Raw genomic sequence first — 18,927 nt, 5'->3', positions numbered from 1 at the left:
TTCTTTCAGGGTTTCTGTGTCCCAAGGCGTAAGGTCTCAAATCTGTTTGGGATTCTGTGTCCATGGTATGAGATGTGTAGGCTTGGGGTCTGTGGCCACCATATGTGGCCTATGAGCTTTTGGTGGATCTGTGTTTCAGGGTGTGTAGTTTCTAAGTTGTTTGGGATAGATCACCAACTGAGAAGATCACTGGTGTGAGATACCTCTGAGCTCTCTGAGGATTTGTGTCTTATGTGTGAGGTGTCAGAGGTGATTGGGGCCTCTGAGGTTTAAACAGGCAGGCTTGTGTCAGGGTTGGAGGTCTCAGAACTCTTGGGGACTATGTGTCTAATGTATGAGGTATCTAAGTTGTTTGCTGATGTGTTTTGGAGGATGAGGTCTGTGCTATTGGTGGTCTGTACCCCAGGTGGTCTGAAATTCCTGTACTTTTGGGTGGGTCTTTGTCCCAGGGTGTGAGGCACCTGGGGGATTAGGGGGTTATGAATTTTGGGGGTTCAGTCCATGTGGGAGGTTTCTGAGATTTTCACGGATCTTTGTCAGGATTTGAAGTCATAAAGATTTGGGGGAATGTTTTCATGGTGACTTGTCTCTGATATGCCTAGGTGTCTGTATCCATGGGTGCAAAGTCTTTAAGATGTTTTGGCGTCTGTTTTTTAGCGTGATTGGTTGGGGTACTAGAGGGAATGAGCTGAAACAATGGGAAGAAGTTGTCTGAGAGTGGGATGCATGAACTTAATATTGTACATTTTCCAGTTTGGGTGATGATGTCAAGGTTATTTCTGTGGGAGTGAGTGACTGAGAAGATCACTGGAGGAGAGAAAGTCAAGGAAGAGAGGCCAAGTCTCTGTGTGGAAATGGAAGGGTCATTTAAATGGAAATGAAATCAGTAAGGTTCAAGGGAGGGGTGATATTGGAGAGAGGCATAGCAATCTAGGAGCTAAAATTCCACAGAAATGAGAGTTGGTAGATGACTTTGACCAAACTGGGACTCCTGTAACATGAGCATTGAAACTGAGGAGCTTTGGGGGGAGGGATAATATAGGGGTAGGGGAAAAAAGGGGTATTATGGGATTATATGAAATTATGGCTGTGAAACTTCTTTTTATACAAATTTATTTATTTATTTTTATTTTTGGCTGCATTGGGTCTTTGTTGCTGCATGCAGGCTTTCTCTAGTTGCGGCGAGCGGGGGCTACTCTTTGTTGCAGTGCGTGGGCTCTAGGTGCGCGGGCTTCAGTAGTTGTGGCTTGCAGGCTCTAGAGTGCAGGCTCAGTAATTGTGGTGCACGGACTTTGTTGCTCTGTGGCATGTGGGATCTTCCCGGACCAGGGATCGAACCCGTGTCCCCTGTATTGGCAGGTGGATTCTTAACCACTGTGCCACCAGGGAAGTCCCTGTGTGAAACTTTTGAAAATTATAAAGCACTATAGAATTTAAAGAGTCTTTCATTCAATAAAAAAAATTTTTTTTTGAACTGAGGGGCTTTAGGACAAAGGGAGGCAGAATTGTTTGAAAGTAATCTCTGTGTAACAAGGATTTTAAAAATAACTCTTATACTGAAGAAGGAATGATGGACTCTCATCACTTTGCACACCACTAATGAAGCAGTGGATCCAGGCAATGACTATCTAGGGCCACAGCATCACAAGAGAGAACCGGACGTACATGCTTCCTGATGGAAGACCTCACAGCACCACCTATGAAGGATTCTTGCCCCAAAACTGAACGTGTAGAAGGTCAATTTCTAGATCCAACTACCAGTTTATAGATCTCCAGGCGTCAGAAGAACATGTTAAACTAGACCATAGGAAGCAGTCAGCCTAATAATCCAGACTTCCTTCAGGTCTCCGCTTGAATGTCACCTCCTCAGTGAGATCTGCCCTGACCATGTCATATAAAATAACAAGGCCTCCCTATCTCAACGACCCGGCACTCCCTCTCCCTTTGCTCTGATTTGCACTCAGTATCATCATCTGAGTTTCTTATTTTTATTGCTCATTTATTATTTGTCTCTGTCTTGTGAGAAAGTGACATTCATGAAGGCAGGGGCTTTGTCTGGTTACTGTGTTGTGTGTCCCCAGCAGCCAGAACATGGCCGGGTACAGAGTTAAGCAATGCATAAGCATTTGTGATGTACATGCATGCATGATGAATGGATCTGGCAGAGCATCAGAGCAGTAGTTCTAGCCCAGCTCAGCGCTCATGATAATTCTCCCACCTGCTTTCTGTTCATCAAAAGGCCCTTCTCCCCACCCCAAGGATGTTAAGGCAGATGTGGGCTCCCAGCTCATCTTCAAAGGCTATTGTACCTTTTGTCATAAGACATACTTCCTCAATCCTAACACAATAAATATAACTTCTGCTTCTCTTTTCCTGGAGTGGGGGTAGGTGTGGAATAAAATTCTATCACCAACTTTAAAAGTAGTTAAAGCAGGTGACCCCTGTGATCTTAGAATATCGAGACAAATGTAGCCATTCCTGTTGATATTTGGATGATAAATTCTTATGGTAAATGCAACCTGGTTTGAAGGGGTAGTCTGTAGGAAGATGAATTGTCAAGAAGAATACACCACATTGATATGGGTTGTCATTAGGTCCCATAATTGTGACTTGTCAATGAAGCATCATCCCCAACTGGACCTACAGAACATTGTGCTGGAGGGTCGTGGGCCAAATCACTAAGTTCCTTATTAATTCGTTTCAGCGCCATAGTCTGTGCTTTTCGTCTGACTCCTCACTATCTTGGTGTGTGCTCAAAGGTCCGACCCAAACTCTTGATTATCCGGGCTGCTGGGAAGGGTTGCCTCTTCATCTCACACCAGCTCTGCCAGACATAGGCACAGAGGGGCTGCGGGGTCCCTCAAGCTGAGGCCTCGTCCTCCTCCCCACCCACCTGACAGCTGCTGCATCCCTGACCCTATGGTGCTCATGCACACAACACGAGGTGATGGTATTTTTCAATACTATCAAAAGGTTTGATTTTTTTTTGTTTTTTTTTTGGTTGCACCCAGTGGCCTGTGGGATCTTAGTTCCCCAGCCAGGGATTGAACCCGGTCCTAACCACTGGACCGCCAGGGACTTCCCAAGGTTTGATTTTTTTTTAAATATAGAATTAGGCTTTTTATCTTGTGTCATGTAACCATCTATTTCCTTACCACCAATTTATTTTAATTTTGGATTAAATAAATGATTTGGATTAAATAAAAAAAATTCTATCAACATTCTTTAGGTGAATTCCTAGTACATAGAGTTACTTGAGCCATAACAAGTCCATTGGGGAATTTCCTTTTTCTCTACTCTAGAACAGTTTATATCGAGTTTGAGACAAAGTGATGGAAGAATATTATCTAGAGCTGCACTGTCTAATATGGTAGCCACTAACTACATGTGTCTATTTGCAAATAAATTAATTAAAATTAATTAAAAGTATTTGACACATGCTACAACATGGATGAATCTTGAGGAAATTATGCTAAGTGCAATAAGTCAGTCACAAAAGGACAAATACTGTATGATTCCACTTATATGAAGTACCTACAGTGGTCAAATTCATAGAGACAGAAAGTAGAATGATGGTTGCCAGGTGCTGGGGGAGAGGGTAATGGGGAGTGATTGTTTAATAGGTACAAAGTTTCAGTTTTGCAAGAGGAAAAGAGTTCAGGAGACGGATGGTAGTGACGGTTGCACAGCAATGCGAATGTACTTAATACTACTCAAATGTACACTTAAAAATGGTTAAGATGGTAAATTTTATGTTATTTTGTATATTTTACCACAGTAAAAAAATTAAAGTAAGAATTCAGTTCCTCAGTCACACTTGCCACATTTAAGTCCTCAATAGCCATATATGGCTAGTGGCTACTATATTGGACAGTGTAAAAATAGAACACTTCCATCATTCAGAATGTTTTATTGGACAGTGCTGCTCTAGAGTTATGGGAGAAAGCACTGGAAGAACTAAAACCAGAAAGAGGTTGAAGAGGTATAAATGGTTGTCTCTGGGCCTGAAATATGGGGTGAGCAGGGTCACGCAGAAACCTTGTTTTTCACCAAAAGTCCCTCAGGACTGTGGGACTTATTCCCATGTTCATGAATTACTGTGATGAAAATGTCTGAAGGTCGAAGGGTACAAAATTTCACTTATGAGTAAATTCTGGGGATATAATGTACAGCGAAATGACTATAGTTAACAATACTGTACTGTATACTCGAAAGTTGCTATGAGAGTAGTTTTTATGTTCTCACCATAACAACAACAAAATGGTCATCATGTGAGGTAAAGGATGCATTAACTAACCTTATTGTGATAAGCATTTCACAATATATAAGTGTATCAAACCATCACATTGTACTTCTTAAACTTACACAATATTGTATGTCAGTTACATCTCAGTAAAGCTGGAAAAAATGTCTGAAGGAAAACCCACTCCCCCAGGCCCCACCAGAGAGTTAGATTCCTTCCTCCTTCCCCTTCTTTCCTCCTCCTCCTCTTTCCCTCTTTTTTTGCTTTCTTTTTTAAATTGAGGTGAAGTTCACATAACATAAAATTAACTATTATAAAGTAAGCAATTCAGTGACAACTAGTATATTCACAATATTATGCAGCCACCACCTCTATCTAGTTCCAAAACATTTTCATCACCCTCATAAGTAAACTTTGTACCCATTAAGCAGTTGCTCCCCATTCCATCCCTGCTACCCTCCCAACCCCTGACAACCACCAATCTGTGTTCTATCTCTGTGTATTTATCCATTGTAGAATCATACAATATGTGACATTTTATGTCTGGCTTCTTTCACATAGCATACTGTTTTCAAGATTCATCCACGTTGTAACATATATAGTATGTACTTCATAACTTTTTATGACTGAATAATATTCCTTTGTATGTATATACCACATTTTGTTTATCCATTCATCTGTTGGTGAATATATGGGCTGTTTCCATATTTTGGGTACTGTGAATAATTATGCTATTAACATGTATGCATATCTATTTGTTGAGTACGAGTTTTCAGTTCTTTTGTGTGTCTACCTAGAAGTGGAATTGCTGGATCAGGTGGTAATTCTATATTTAGCTTTTTTGTTTGTTTGTTTAGCTTTTTGAGGAACCGCCAAACTGTTTCCACCGTGGCTGAACCATTTTACATTTCCACTAGCAGTGTACAGGGGTTCCAATTTCTCCACATCCTCACCAACATTTATTTTGTTTTTTTTTTTTTTGTTTTTTTAAAATTATAGCAGTCATATTGGGAATGGTACCTCATTGTGGGTTTGATTTGCATTTTCCTAATGATGAAAGATGTTGAGCATCTTTTCGTGTGCTTTCTAGCCATTTGAATATCTTCTTTGGAGAAATGTCTATTCAAGTCCTTTGCCCATTTTAAAAATCAGATTTTGTTGTTGTTGTTGTTGACTTGTAAGACTTTTAAAAAATATATTCTGGATACTAGACCCTTATCAGACATATGATTTGCAAACACGTTCTCCTATTCCGTAGGTTGTCTTTTCACTTTCTTGATAATGGTCTTTGATCCACAAAAGTTTTTAATGTTTATGAAACCCAATTCATCTATTTTTTCTTTTGTTGTCTGTAATTTTGGTGTTATACCTAAGAATCCATTTTCTTTTTTTTAAAAGAATTTTTATTGAAGTATAGTTGATTTACATGTTAATTTCTGCTGTACAGCAAAATGATTCAGATATATATATATACTTTCTGTTTTTTGGGTTTTTTTGGCTGCACCACGCAGCTTGCAGGATCTTCCCCGACCAGGGATTGAACCCGGGCCATGGCAGTGAAAGCCCAGAATCCTAACCACTAGGCAACCAGGGAACTCCCTATACATTCTTTTTCATATTCTTTTCCATTATGGTTTATCACAGGTGGCAGGTGCTTCCCACCCAGTGGATCACCTGACTCTTGCAGTGCATGTCTTGGCCTATAGGAGTGGGAGGGGAGAAGATTCTAGATCACAATCTTCTTGCTATCTCTCTCTTTCAGTCAGAGGTACAGACACAGCCCCCTGAGTGACCCAGACACACCCACGTACAGTGACCATGCGTTGCTCACACACCCATGGCACACAAACCCAGACATAGGCACACACACTCTGGCACATGGCAACAGCAAACACAGACACCTGCAGATACAGTCACCCAGAGACACTCAGTATAGTGACCATTAGTCACTCACAAAGAGACACAAATCCCATAGAGACCCACATGCCATGTGGACACACAGCCCGTGAGCACAGGTATGAGCAGAGCCCATGCAGGCTAACACACAGCAATGCCAAACCAAACCTATACAGACACAGTCACACAGGTACATACACAAGCGAAGGTGCTGAGAAACAAAGGGGCATGCAGACTGGGGTCACACACACCCAGAAGTAGCCATAGAAATTTTCCTAAAACACACTGTCAGACACAGGTACACAGAATGGAATACAGTTTTCACATCTGGTGATATCCAGTATGTCTCTTTTTGGGATGTGGCAATCATTAGTGATCACTGCCTGGATCTATATTTTCATTAGGAGATAGGCTGTAGTGAATCCAATGAAGTAAGAGAGGTACAATCAAACATAATTATGGACCATAGAATTTAAGCTGGGTAAGGAGGAAAGTGAGGACATGAGAGAGGTCTGGAACAGGAAAAAGGTAGTGGCATCAATAAATTCTGGGTCCTAATGGGGTTGAAGGGTGTGATGGTTAATTTTATGTGTCAACTTTACTGGACCATGGGGTGCTTCCTGTTCCCACACCGTGTGCTCTGCTGGCCCAGAGGCCTTAGCTCAAAAGGGAGGAATGCTTCCACAAGGAGATGCAACAGTAATTCCATTGAAATGAAAGTTAAGACTGCTGCCCACCTCTTTGGTCCTTTTGTGTCTCTGAATCAACAGTCAAAGAAGTGAATTACTGTGCTGGCTGGCGTGAATCCTCATTACCAAGGGGACATTGGACAACTACTTCACAATGGAGGTAAGAAAGAGTATGTCTGGAATACAGGTGATCCCTTAGTATTACCATGCCCTGCGATTGAGGACAATGGAAAACTATAACAACCCAATTCAGGCAGGGCCACTAATGGCCCAGATCCTTCAAGAATGAAGGTAAAGAACCACAACAAGCTGAGGTTCTTGCTAAAAGCAAAAGGAATATGGGATGGGTTGTGGAAGAAGGTGGTTATGAATACCAGCTACAAGCGCATGACCAGTTACAGAAATGACGACTGTAATTGTGAGTACTTCCTCCTTATTTTGTGCTATACTGAATTTTTGTGCCCCTCAAAATTCATATGTTGCAACCATAATCCCCAATGTGTTGGACTTTTTTTTGAAATTTTATTTATTTTTAAAATAATTTTTAAATTTTATATTGGAATATAGCTGATTAACAATGTTGTGTTAGTTTCAGGTGTACAGCAAAGTGATTCACTTATACATATACATGTATCTATTCTTTTTCAAATTCTTTTCCCATTTAGGTTATTACAGAGTACTGAGTAGAGTTTCCTGTGCTATATAGTAGGTCCTTGTTGGTTATCTATTTTAAATACAGCAGGGTATACATGTCAGTCCCAAACCCCCAATCTATCCCTCCCCCCCACCCTTCCCCACTGGTAACCATAAGTTCGTTCTCCCCAGTGTGTTGGACTTTGGATGTGGGGCCTTTGGGAGGTAATTAGGTCATGAGGGTGGAGCCCTTATGAAAGGGATGGGATCAGTGGCCTTATAAATGAAACTCCAGAGAGCTCCCTTGCCCCTTCCACCATGTGAGGACACAGTGAGAAGATGAACATCTATAAACCAGGAAGCAGGTCCTCACTGGACACTAAATCTACCAGCACCTTCATCTTGGACCTTCCAGCCTCCAGAACTGTAAGAAGTAAATATTGTTTGTAAACCACCCAGGCTATGGTATTTTTGTTATAGCAGCCCAAATGGAATAAGACATTTTGTTATGAACGTGTGTGTGTGTGTGTGTGTGTGTGTGTGTGTGTGTGTGTGAAATATCCTTTTCTTCCCGCTTGTATTCTCTTATCATGGAACATAAGATGTATTCACTTTATATCATAGTATTTAAGTATCGTTAACTTTACATCATAGTATTTAAGTTATGGGATATCAAGGAGAAGATTAAACATCACCCAAGGACTTTACCTCCTCTTTTGGGGAAGGAGTTAGTGCATTTTTGGTGTACGCAGGATAGCTGAATCATGTTAGGTAGAAGGATGACCTTGTTATTACCTTCATTTGGAGATTAAGTATGACTTAAGGAGATGTGTATGTGTGTCAAGTTGACAAGGGGTGGACTTGTGATGGTTAATTTTATATGTCAAATTGGCTGGGCCATGGGGTACCCAGATATTTAGTGACACATTATTCTAGGTGTTTCTTTGAGGGTGTTTTTGGATGAGATTAACATTTAAACCAGTAGACTGAGTAAAGCAGATTGCCCTCTCTGATGTGAGTGGGCCTCATCTAATCCATTGAAGGCCTGAATAGAACAAAAAGGCTGACTCTCCCCACAGGTAAAAAAGAAATCCTCCTGCCTGACTGCCTTTGAAGTGGGACATCACCTTTCCCTGCCTTTGGCTGTGAACTGAAATATCTACTCTTCCTGGGTCTTGAGCTTGCTGGCCTTTGAACTGAAACTACACCAACAGTTCTCCTGGTTCTCAGGACTTCAGGTTTGTACTGGAACTACACTATTGGCTCCCCTGGCTCTCCAGATGGCTGAGTCACCACCGTGAAGATCTTGGGACTTGTCAGCCTCCATAATTGCATAGGCCAATTCCTTATCATAAATCCCTCTATATAAATCCTATTGGTTCTGTTTCTCTGGAGAACCCTGACTAATACAAAAGGAAAGTGAGTTGGAAGAAGAGGTGGTGGTCAAAGAGTGAGAGCCTTTTTTTTTTTTAAAGATTTATTGTTTGTTTGTTTATTTATTTATTTACTTATGGCTGCGTCAGGTCTTAGTTGCGGCATGCAGGATCTTCGTTGAGGCATGTGGGATCTTTCGTTGCGGCGCACTGGCTCTTCATTGTGGTGCGCAGGCTTCTCTCTAGTTGTGCCGTGCAGGTTTTCTCTTCTCTAGTTGAGGCGTGCAAGCTCAGTAGTTGTGGCGTGCGGGCTTAATTGCCCCGTGGCATGTGGGATCTTAGTTCCCCGGCCAGGGATCGAACCCACGTCTCCTGCGCTGTAAGGCGGATTCTTTACCACTGGACCGCCAGGGAAGTCCCAAAGAGTGAGAACCTTGAAATTGATATTGTAGAGAGGCTGCACTTAATGTTATCCATACAGGTTAGGGTATAATGATGGGAGTGGGTGGCTGAAGGAGGGTGGGCACAATATTAATGGAGAAGAAGAGCTCATGGAACAGAGAAGCCAGAGGTTTGGAATGTGTATTTTGAATCCACCATCATGTAGATTTTGAAATCACCAAGGTTCTGAACAAGAGAGAAACTGGAGAGAGTGACAGTGAGCCAGGGGAAAAAACCCTCAAAACCTGAAGAGGAGTGATGAGGGGTGTGGTAGATGACTGTAACAAAGATGCAGAGAAGGCCTTGTAGACTGAAGCTTGTGCCTCAGTCTGGAGGAGGAGCTAGAGGACTTCCTGAGTAGGAAGGGAACATGATCTGGGGGCTGTGTGTGAAGTGCAAGGACATTTATGCCTCCTAGATCTGTGGTCTGAGAGCTGTGGGAGCGAATTCACTGCTCAAGAGGACTGCACTATTGTCCAGGAAGATTCATGTTCCCACTAGAGTGAGAAGGCAAACTCAACCTTCAGAGAAGAGGTTGAGGATGGAGGGATTCTGCTGATGACTAAGTGTGAGTTCCAAAAGGCAACATCTCAGGAGGTGGGTCAGAAAAGAGAGTTTGGGGACTTGTGTTTCCAGCCATGATGCAGGAACAGGGACTAGAGTTAGTTTCTTGCCTTAAACAACTAAAAAACCAGATAAAATAATATGGAACGGTGGTTTATAGATATGAGACAACAGGAAACATGGGACCATGTTTCCTCAGAGAAGGGAAACATGAATAAACCATATAATTACCTGGAGAGAATTTCCATGTGCAGTGCAAGGATGTGGCAGGGAGGACTCAAAAGGAGCCTGGTGGTCTCCCTGAGTTTAGAAGACACAGTTAAGAGTTTGTGGAGGTCACAGCAGCTAGAATTTGCAGGACAGGTCAGAGTGCTATGGAAGAGAGAGCTGCGCACAGAGAGAAAGCTGTGGAGACCTACAGACGGTTCCCTTCAAGTCTTCAACCAAGTACCGATCAGCACGCCTATGTGATAAAACTGCCTGAGGCCAAGGAAAGGCCACTGAAAAGGATCTGGAGGAACAGTCCTCAGAGGCAGGAATAGTTCATTTCCAAATCAGCCTGAGTGGAAAAACCTCCTCAGAAACGTATTGCCTCAGTACTAAAGTAGCTCTAGACTAACAGTCAAATTAGCCCTGGACCAAAGGCTCTTCAGGTCCTGCCTAAAAAAACTTAAAAGCAAGCCTCAAAAGTATTAAATTGATTAACTGTGTCCTAGAACAAAGCCCACCCCCGTCTCCCAATTTTTTAAGTACCAAAAATTTAAAAAAAGCATTCAGCAAGGTAAAATTTACAATGTCTGACATCCAATAAAACAAAGAAGCAGGGCTTCCCTGGTGGCGCAGTGGTTGAGAGTGCGCCTGCCGATGCAGGGGACACGGGTTCGTGCCCTGCTCCGGGAAGATCCCACATGCCGCGGAGCGACTGGGCCTGTGAGCCATGGCCGCTGAGCCTGCGCGTCCGGAGCCTGTGCTCCACAACGGGAGAGGCCGCAGCAGTGAGAGACCCGCGTACCGAAAGAAAAACAAAGAAGCAGGAAAATACACCCATAATGAGGAGAAAAAGAATTCATAGAAAATGACCCAGATGAGAGAACCAATAGACAAAAGGACACTAAAACAGCTATTACAAATATAATCCATACGTTCAAGAAGGTAGAGGAGAGCATGAGCAGGGCTGAAATACAGCACCCAAGGAAGACCTTACTCTGCCCTTGCTCCTCCCAAACTGAGATCCAGTCCTTGTTGGAGATAATATGGTCGTGGTTCTCTGAATGGTGGAACTTGCTGGAAATCTGCTTTCTGGAACTTGGCAGAAATCCACCCTCTAGGGTGCCAAAGAAGGTTGTTCATGGGGAGGTGTGTCATCAGAGGCACTCTGATACAAAACTACCTGAGGGAGGGTGCGGGGGTGGGGGGGGGTGGAGGGAGTGGCCGGCCACTAGGCACTTCTGGTTGTTATGCATGTGCGTTGCAAGAACTGGAGAATGAAGATGCTGCGTGAGTGCTTCAGAAGCCGGGGGCAAACTGCTAGTGAGCTGGCTGATGGGGGATTCCAGGGAGGAGCTGCTGGCCACTGGGTGCTGGCGGTCACCACGCACTGCAGGAGCCAGGCACTGGAAAATGTGTGGGTGCTTCAGGCCCCCGGTGCTGGAGAAAGCTGTGTGTGCTGCAGGACCCTGCTGAATGGGCACCCCAGAACCAGTAAGCAAAACCATTTTCCACCTTGCAATGCCTCTCTAGCGCCCTCTACTGGCAAAGCTTCAGTGCGGGTTGGCAAAGGAAAAGATATTTAAATGGACCAGATCCATTTGCGCAGAGCAGGCATAAGGAGTGGATTTGAAGCCAAGAGGCAAAAATCAGTAAGTGGCACAGTCTACCGCTTTGACTACTCAGCTTCTGTGTGCACCCTTTTTGAATTCTTGCACAACAAAACAATTTTATTTCTTCCTAACAAGATATAACTATTCTTCTCGTAAGAGAGGAAGTTATCACTCTCTCCCCCAAATGAGGAGACACCACACAGTTCCAAAAGTCATTGTATCCATTACTGGCTGTTAGTTATTCCTCAAATTTAGTCACAGTTCCACTGATATTCTATTATCTAAGGACTAAATTGTAAAATTAACTTCCAACAACTATTTGTACATAAAATAAAAATGATATAAAATAAAAATGGGAAGGAGAGAGAAAAAGAAAATGGCTAGCATATAAAAATAAATACATAAATATAACAAGCAGAAAGAAAATTGGCAAAGCTACAATAGTACTCATTTCTGTATTTGATCATGAGGCTGTAATCACCATCGATGTCTTCTTTCTTCTTTCTTCCACTATCCATTCTGTATTTCCCCCTGCTTTCTTCCAGAACCTCAGATGCTTTTTCACCTGATGGAGTGACTCAAACTTTTATTCCTGAGTTCTCAATCATCCTGCCAGTTTTTAGTTGCTGTAGTTCTCTATTACTTTTTACTATTGGGCATGGAAGTACTAAGAGGCACACTACAGGAAGTACTATGAGGCACACTAATAATCCTCTGGGTTGCAGACATAGTCCTCCTTGCCTGTGTTGTATAGCAGCAAATCAATTTCCCCTTGGTAATGAAGATCAATCATTCCAGCCAGTAAATTAACTCCGCTTCCCCCCATTTTTTTTGCCTGTAGTTTCATTGGCATAGAGCCTAAAATGTCTCACCTTCCCATTCATTGATGTGCCTCCTGGTAGAGGCCTCTCCCACTGGCAGAGAAGACTCATCAGAATTTAGGGCACAATGCCCCCAGCTTCATTAGGGTCTTCCCACATGTACCCATTCTATCTTACAGGATCCTATTCCTTCCCCATCAGTGCCCTCAGTTTAATAGTAGACACCCTGAGAGGCTAGGAATTCAATTTGCATTGTAATTCAGCCAGTCACAGGATGAGATTCTGCATTTGATTTTTCAGCAGAAGACTGATCCCAGCTCAAAGATAGTCAGGCAGTGAGGGAGTGAATTCTCCATCACTCAGCCTTCTTGTTCTATTCAAGATTTCAGTTGACTGGATGAGGCCAACTCACATTGGGGAGGGCAATCTGCTTTACTCAGTCTACCAAGTCAAATGTTAATCTCATCCAGAAACAGTCTCAAAGGCATACTCAGAATAATATTTAACCAACTATCTGGGCACTCCATGGGCCTGTCAATTTGACACATAAAAATCAGAGGGACTTGAAAGTGAAATTAAGAAAACACTCCCATTTACCATTGCAACAAAAAGAATAAAATACCTAGGAATAAACCTACCTAAGGAGACAAAAGACCTGTATGCAGAAAATTATAAGACACTGATGAAAGCAATTAAAGATGATACAAATAGATGGAGAGATATACCATGTTCTTGGATTGGAGGAATCAACATTGTGAAAATGACTCTACTACCCAAAGCAATCTACAGATTCAATGCAATCCCTATCAAACTACCACTGGCATTTTTCACAGAACTAGAACAAAAAATTTCACAATTTGTATGGAAACACAAGAGACCCAGAACAGCCAAAGCAATCTTGAGAAAGAAAAATGGAGCTGGAGGAATCAGGCTTCCTGACTTCAGACTATACTACAAAGCTACAGAAATCAAGACAGTATGGTACTGGCACAAAAACAGAAATATAGATCAATGGAACAGGATAGAAAGCCCAGAGATAAACCCACACACATATGGTCACCTTATCTTTGATAAAGGAGACAAGAATATACAATGGAGAAAAGACAGCCTCTTCAATAAGTGGTGCTGGGAAAACTGGACAGCTACATGGAAAAGAATGAAATTAGAACACTCCCTAACACCATACACAAAAATAAACTCAAAATGGATTAAAGACCTAAATGTAAGACCAGACACTATAAAACTCTTAGAGGAAAACATAGGCAGAACACTCTATGACATAAATCACAGCAAGATCCTTTTTGACCCACCTCCTACAGAAATGGAAATAAAAACAAAAATAACCAAATGGGACCTAATGAAACTTAAAAGCTTTTGCACAACAAAGGAAACCATAAACAAGATGAAAAGACAACCCTCAGAATAGGAGAAAATATTTACAAATGAAGCAACTGACAAAGGATTAATCTCAAAAATTTACAAGCAGCTCATGCAGCTCCATATCAAAAAACAAACAACTCGGGCTTCCCTGGTGGTGCAGTGGTTGAGAGTCCACCTGCTGATGCAGGGGACACGGGTTCGTGCCCCGGTCCGGGAAGATCCCACATGCCGCGGAGCGGCTGGGCCCGTGAGCCATGGCCGCTGGGTCTGCGCATCCGGAGCCTGTGCTCCGCAACGGGAGAGGCCACAACAGTGAGAGGCCCACATACCGCAAAAAAAAAAAAAAAAACCAATCCAAAAATGGGCAGAAGACCTAATAGACATTTCTCCAAAGAAGATATACAGGTTGCCAACAAACACATGAAAGAATGCGCAACATCATTAGAGAAATGCAGATCAAAACTACAATGTGATATCATCTCACACCAGTCAGAATGGCCATCATCCAAAAATCTACAAACAATAAATGCTGGAGAGGGTGTGGAGAAAAGGGAACCCTCCTGCACTGTTGGTGGGAATGTAAATTGATACAGCCACTGTGGAGAACAGTATGGAGGTTCCTTAAAAAACTAAAAATAGAACTACCATACGACCCAGCAATCCCACTACTGGGCATATACCCAGAGAAAACCATAATTCAAAAAGAGTCATGTACCACAATGTTCATTGCAGCTCTATTTACAATAGCCAGGACTTGGAAGCAACCTAAGTGTCCATCGACAGATGAATGGATAAAGAAAATGTGGCACATATATATACAATGGAATATTACTCCGCCATATAAAGAAACGAAATTGAGTTATTTGTAGTGAGGTGGATGGACCTAGAGCCTGTCATACAGAGTGAAGTAAGTCAGAAACAGAAAAACAAATACCGTATGCTAACACATATATATGGAATCTAATATATATATATATATATATATATATATATATATATATATATATAGTCATGAAGGACCTAAGGGGAAGACGGGAATAAAGACGCAGACCTACTAGAGAATGGACTTGAGGACACGGGGAGGGGGAAGGGTAAGCTGGGACAAAGTGAGAGAGTGGTAGTGTATATATGGACATATATACACTACCAAATGTAAAATAGATAGCTAGTGGGAAGCAGTCGCATAGCACAGGGAGATCAGCTCGGTGCTTTGTGACCAGCTAGAAGGGTGGGATAGGGAGGGTGGGAGGGAGGGAGACGCAAGAGGGAAGAGATATGGGGATATATGTATATGTATAACTAATTTACTTTGTCATAAAGCAGAAACTAACACACCATTGTAAAGCAATTATACGCCAATAAAAATGTTTTAAAAAAAATCAGAGGGACTTAGATATACAAACTAGCAGAGATCAAAGTTGCCAAGATGGGAAACAAAAATTCTGTGAGTGAGTTATAAGATGTACTACTTAGAGGGACCACTCCTAATTCTACCCCTTATTTCAGGACCCATTTATACTGGCTATGGGGGGAGACAGCACCATATAATGGTCTCTGATTCAAAGTATATACTGCATCCTATAAAACAGAATCCCATCCTTTTAGGGTGTTGTTTCCCAACTAGCATCATAACTGAGTCTTCAAAGCTAATCCAGAAACTCAGTTCACAGCAAAGGACGTGTAGCAAAGTGTTCATGCCTATGGAATTAACTGGTCTTACCACATACAACATCATCTAGAAGCAGCTAGCCTAACTGAGAGGTGGAATGGCTTTGAAGACTTTGAGATTAGTGTCTTTATAAGAAGAGACATGAGAGAGCCCTTTCTGTCCACTATGTGAAGACACAGCAAGGAGATGGTTACCTGTAAGTCAGGAAGAGGGATCTCACCACAAACCAAGTTGGCCTGCACCCAGATGGTGGAACTTCCCAGCCTCCAGAAGTGTGAGAAATATGTTTCTGATGTTTAAGCCACCCCATCTATGGTACTTCTGTTATGGTCGCCTGAGCAGACTAATACACATGGGCCCATTGTTTCTTTTACCAAACACTGGAGAGGATGGTGAAAATGGCTGATTGATAGGCAGAGAGCACATCATTTTATCCACCCAATTATTAAGAGTCTCCTCTGCATGTATGCCTTTTGGTGGGCATTCGCATGGGACACAAATATCTCCACTGTCTGTGTCCATTCAGAGGTCTGTTCACCTCTCTCCTCACTAGACTTCCTTGTCACTAATATTCCAGTCTTGTTCCTTCCAAATCCCTGACCACACATCAGCACAGATCTATACTTTTGGCCATCTCTCACTCTAGACACAGTGGACAATGAATATACTGCTCTGTGTTCTGCTCACTGGAGAGGATTTTCCTTCACTATGGTCATTCAGGGTCACCCCTGAGTAGAGCTGTGATGTGCATCTGTCCATTTTCAGATGGTACCAACATATCATGCAGATGCGTATGTAAGTCAGGCTTGAGTCTCTTCATCCTCAGTTAACTGGTCATAAGGAATGCCCCATAACATCATAGACATCAACTGAAGGAGAGGAGGCAATACAATAGGAGTTGGTGTCAAGAGTCTGAGCCACTTGCTCAGGCAACTTACTTGGACCTTCTGGACCTGCCCAACTTGGTCTCTTCTATACCATTTTCATTTGATATTAGATTGCTGCTACACATGGCTTATTTATGGCCCTATGGCTGTGTGGATCACACAAGACACCTACGTGGGGATCTTAGGCTGTATGGTTACCTGCTATCTCATGGTTAGGTGTTCAGTCTCTGCCAAGGTCCAGTACTAAGCCAGCAGCTGTTTCTTAAAAGGAGAATAGTTATCTGCAAAAGAGGGCTCAAATTGCTCTAAAATCCTGGAGGCCAACACTGTGATTCTTTCATTAGTGCTTACCGGAAATGTCATACGGCATTCTACTTTGTCATAGACACTTCGAGTATCATTGGATCTGCTGGATCATAAGGTCCAACGTGAAGAGCAGCTTGTCCTGCAGCCTGAACTGCAGAGCTTTAGCTTGTTCTGGCCCCATTCAAAACTGGAAAGCTTGTGGGCAACTCTGTAGATAGGTTCAAAGTAACACACTCAAATGTTCTTTCCAAAATCCAAAGAAGCCTGCAAAAGTATCTTAGTCCGTTCAGGCTGCTATAACAAAATACCACAGATTGGGTGGCTTATAAAGAACAAACACTTAGGGGCTTCCCTGGTGGCACAGTGGTTAAGAATCCACCTGCCAATGCAGGGGACACGGGTTCAAGCCCTGGTCCAGGAAGATCCCACATGCCGTGGAGCAACTAAGCCCGTGTGCCACAACTACTGAGCCTGCGCTCTAGAGCCCACGAGCCACAACTACTGAGCCCACATGCCACAGCTACTGAAGCCTGCATGCCTAGAGCCTGTGCTCTGCAACAAGAGAAGCCACCACAAAGAGGAGCCCACGCACAGCAACGAAGAGTAGCCCCCGCTCTCTGCAACTAAGAAAGCCCGTGCACAGCAACGAAGACCCAATGCAGCCAAAAGTAAAATAAATAAATTTATATAAAAAAAGAACAAACACTTATTTCTCACAGTTCTGGAGGCCAGAAGTCCAAGATCACGGCGCTGGCAGATTCAGTGTCTGGTAACAGCCCGCTTCGTCATTGACAGCCATCTTCTCACTGTAACCTCACATGGTAGAAGGAGTGAGGGAGCTCTGTGGGGTTTTTTTCGTAAGAGCACTAGTCCCATTCATGAGGGCTCCATCCTCATGACCTAAGTACATTCCAAAGCACCTCCTAATACTGTCACACTGGGAATTAGGATTTCAACATACGAATTTTGGGGGGGACACAAACATTCAGACTATAGCACAAGAATTATACCTCTTTGTGGTAGAAGGTGTGAAGTGTGGCAGCTTGTCTTTCCCCTTGGAGGGAATTTTCAACATGCTCTAGACCATTTATTCCTAGAGACTTCATTGAGGCAGCAGGCCCCTGAATTTTTGCAGGGTTTATATACAACTGTATTCATCAGGCTTCTCCAGGAAAACAGAACAAAAAGGATGTGTATATATTAGAGAGAGCTTTATCTTGAGGAATTGACTCATATGATTATGGAGGCTACCAAGTCTAAAATCTGCAGGGTGGGCTGTCAGGCTGGAGACCCAGGGAAAAGCCAATGTTGAAGTTCAAGTATGAGGGCCATCTGCTGGCAGAATTCCTTCTAGCTCAGGAAGGTTAGTTCTTCAGCTGATTGGATGAGGCCCACCCACATTGTGGAGGATGATATGCTCTATTAAGAGTCAACCAATTTTTTTTTTTTTGGCCACGCCACGCAGCATGCGGGATCTTAGCTCCCCCACCAGGGATAGAACCCGTGCCCCCTGTAGTGGAAGCATGGAGTCCTAACCACTGGACAACCAGGGAACTCCCCACCAATTTAAATGTTAATCTCATCCAAAAAAATCACCTTCACAGAAACATCCACAATAACGTTGGACCAAATATCTGGGCACTGGCCCAGCCATATTGACCCTTAAAGTTAACCAACACTTTCATTCTTACTAAGGCATCTAAAGTATTTGTTACTTCCTGCTCACCAGATCCAATCAACATGTCATCAATGTAGTAGCCCAGTGTGATGTTTTGTTGAGTGTCAATGTTATGGAGATCTCTGCAGACTGTATTATGGCAGAGATCGAGAGATTTGACATAGCCCTGAGGCAACACCTTGAAGTTATACTGTTGTTCTTATCAGGTAAAAGCAAATGGTTTCTGGAAGTCCTTGAAAATTGGTATGGAGGAAGAGTCATTAGCCAGGCCAATACCTGCATACCGAGTTCCAGGGGTTATGTTGATTTGTTTCAGTAAATATACTATAGCTGGAACAGCAGCTACAATTGGAGTCACCATCTGATTAAATTTATCATAGTCTATGGTCATTATGCAAGATTCATCTGACTTCTACACAGGCCAAACTGGTGAGTTAAATGGAGATGTGGGAGGTGTCAGCACATCTACTTCTTTAACTTCTTCTACAGGGCCATTAATCTCTGCATTCCCCTAGGGATGCGTTACC

The 18,927-nt window shown here is 42.7% G+C and overlaps 1 long non-coding RNA gene across 4 annotated transcripts in view; it reads left to right on the top strand.

Moving 5' to 3' along the window:
* Positions 1 to 18,927, top strand: part of LOC132418005 (uncharacterized) — a 51,622-nt gene that overhangs the window by 13,166 nt on the left and 19,529 nt on the right. Inside the window, exons 2-5 of one of the 4 annotated variants that reach the window (XR_009517963.1) lie at positions 6,910 to 6,988; positions 7,494 to 7,533; positions 7,787 to 7,887; positions 8,541 to 8,699. This is a non-coding gene — a long non-coding RNA (uncharacterized lncRNA). Of the gene's footprint in view, positions 1 to 6,909; positions 6,989 to 7,493; positions 7,534 to 7,786; positions 7,895 to 8,540; positions 8,700 to 18,927 lie in introns of all 4 variants that reach the window. The other 3 variants (XR_009517964.1, XR_009517966.1, XR_009517965.1) reach the window with 3 other exon arrangements.

Source organism: Delphinus delphis, chromosome X (assembly GCF_949987515.2).
Source record: "Delphinus delphis chromosome X, mDelDel1.2, whole genome shotgun sequence".
NCBI classification, from domain to species: Eukaryota; Metazoa; Chordata; class Mammalia; order Artiodactyla; family Delphinidae; genus Delphinus; species Delphinus delphis.
Note: the sequence above shows the minus strand (reverse complement) of the source record. Positions and strands in the feature narration are given on the sequence as shown.